Raw genomic sequence first — 2,981 nt, 5'->3', positions numbered from 1 at the left:
TTCCCATTCCAGGAAGGATACCCACCAGCACAGCAGGACATGGCACGGCAGGACCTAGCGGGGTAGGACCCAGCGATGCAGGACCGAGAGCACCCTCACCACAGCGAGTCATAGGGATACCTGTCAGACAGCCAGGTATGACCCCGGAGGAGTCCCGAAGGATGCATTCGATGGCAGCGGGCCTACATCACAGTCTTGCTGTGATAGCTGAGCATCGGGATGTTTTGGATGAAGTCTTGACAGGAATGGAAATCCTGTTTCAACATTCGATGGAGACTGCTGACACTGCTAGTACTGCTAGACGAGTGGCATGTCGTGCGATGACCGCATATTATGTGCTTGTTGGGCTATTACTGATTGTGGTGTTGATGTTTCTTGTTGGGATAGCGATTAGTGTTTGGTTCTGATTTCAGTATTTTAATTTATTTTGTCATGAAATGAAAACCCATGTTGGGTGTCTTTTGGGAAAAACATTTGAAACTTTATTTTGGATTTGATGTATTGGTTTGGTTTTTAAAGACAATGTCAAATGGTAATGAAGAATTTTATTTTATGTTTGAAAACTTTTACTATGAGGTCAAACCCTAGAATTTATTTGGTAAATGGTCGAATAAAGAGATTTTTCTTTTCTTTTCTTTCTAAAATATATATGCCTAGTATTAATGCAAACCAATGATTTGACAACACTTACGGTTTTCAAAATAGTAGTGAACTAAATATTATACATTATTTTATGTATTTATACGTATTTCTTCTCCTGTGTAATAGAACCATGTCAGGAAGGCCTAATCGCGGGCGCCCACAGAACGAAACACCCAATGTTGCTCAAATTGTAGCACAACAACTCATGGAAGCAATCCCAAACATTGTTACTCAAGTAACTGCAGGACTTAATGCTAACCAAGGAAGTAGTGGAGGAAACCGGGGAAACAATGAAAGAGAATGTAACTACAAGTCCTTTATGGCCTGTAAACCTAAGGAGTTCCATGGAAAGGAAGGTGCGGTCGGGTTGCTGAAATGGATTGACAGCATGGAGTCGGTCCTTCACATTAGCAAATGCCTCGAGCGCAACAAAGTTGAGTATGCATCTTGCCTATTCCAAGATAGGGCATTAACCTGGTGGAATACTCTAGTGCAAACCCGAGGTCGTACAGCGGCATACCAGCTAACTTGGGAAGACCTAAAGAAGCTGCTGATAGAGGAGTATTGTCCCAAGGATGAACTTCAGAAGCTTGAATCTGAATTCTGGAACCATTCGATGGTTGGAACACAAATAGAGAAGTACACAGTCCGATTTCATGAACTAGCAAAACTGGTACCTCACATGGTTACTCCTGAGGAGAAACGGATAGATCGTTACATCTGGGGTCTGGCACCAGAGATTCGGGGAATGGTTACCTCAGCAAACCCAACTACCATTCAAAGTGCAGTAAGTCTAGCAAATCGACTAACCAATGATGTGATAAGGATGGGAGCATCGACAAAGGAAAGCTCTAGTAGCAAGAGGAAGCCAGCAGATCAGGGAGAGACGAAGTATGGAGGCAAGTCAGGGAGGAAGCAGAAAGTCTCAAGAAACTTTATGGTAAGAGCCCAGGAGCAAGAACCAGTGAAAACTCAAGAACGGGAAGTGCAGGAGCGAAAGCAGTACTCAGGGCCGCTTTCAAAGTGCAATAAGTGTAACTTCCATCACAAGGGAGCTTGCCCAGTGTGCCAAAACTGTAAGCAAACAGGCCATTACTCGAAGTATTGTAAGGTGAATAAGGAGGGAAAAAGGACATGTTACGAGTGCAGGAGTACTGATCATCTCCGTAGAGCATGTCCCAAACTGAACAATGGACCTGGTAACAATGGACAAGGCCAAGCCAGGCAAAACTTTCAAGGAAATCAAGTTGGACGGCCAAGAGGTGTAGCCTTTGTGATTGGTGCAGAAGAAGCTCGTCAGAACCCTGAAGTGATAACAGGTACGTTTCTCCTGAACAATCATTTTGCATCAGTAATATTCGATACGGGAGCAGATAGGAGTTTCGTTTCTTTAACATTTAGACCGGTACTCGACTTGAAATCAAGAAAGATGAGGAATATTCATACTATTGAACTTGCTGATGGGTATGAAATTAGGGCTAACGAAATAATTCCTGGCTGTACTCTGAATTTAGCTGATAAACTCTTTAGCATTGACCTAATTCCTATCGAGCTAGGTAGTTTTGATGTAATAGTAGGAATGGATTGGTTATCCAAGAATAGAGCGGACATTGGTTGTTATGAGAAAGTCATTAGAGTGCCTCTCCCTAATGGAGAAACCCTTATCATACACGGTGAGAAGCCAGGAAGAAGTTTAAACATAGTATCAAGCGTGAAGGTTCACAAGTACCTGAAAAAGAATTGTATTGCATTCATGGCCCACGTGCTAGAAAGAGAACCTGAAGCTAAGCAACTCAAGGAGATTCTAGTGGTTCAAAACTATCCCGAGGTGTTTCCGGAGGAATTGCCCGGTCTACCCCCTATCTATCATTTCTGATAGAGATAGTCGTTTTACATCTCGATTTTGGTGGATGTTACAGAAGGCACTAGGAACCAAGATAGATTTGAGCACAGCTTACCACCCTCAGACAGATGGGCAAACAGAGAGAACAATACAAACATTGGAAGACATGCTACGAGCGTGTGTAATTGAGTTCAAAGGAAATTGGGATACTCATTTGCCTCTAATTGAGTTTTCCTACAATAACAGTTACCACACGAGTATCCAATGTGCTCCATATGAAGCATTGTATGGACGCAAGTGTCGTTCGCCCTTATGCTAGACAGAAATCGGAGACAGACAGTTGACTAGACTCGAACTTATCCAGGAAACATCTGACAAAATTGCTATCATCAAGGATAGGCTTAAAGCTGCTAGGGATCGTCAGAAAAGTTATGCGGATAATCGTCGTAAACCATTAGAATTCGAAGTAGGAGACAAGGTACTTTTAAAAGTGTCG

The sequence above is a fragment of the Lactuca virosa genome, chromosome 9 (genome assembly GCF_052849685.1).
Source record: "Lactuca virosa cultivar CGN04683 chromosome 9, Lactuca_virosa_CGN04683_v6, whole genome shotgun sequence".
Classification (NCBI taxonomy): Eukaryota; Viridiplantae; Streptophyta; class Magnoliopsida; order Asterales; family Asteraceae; genus Lactuca; species Lactuca virosa.
Note: the sequence above shows the minus strand (reverse complement) of the source record.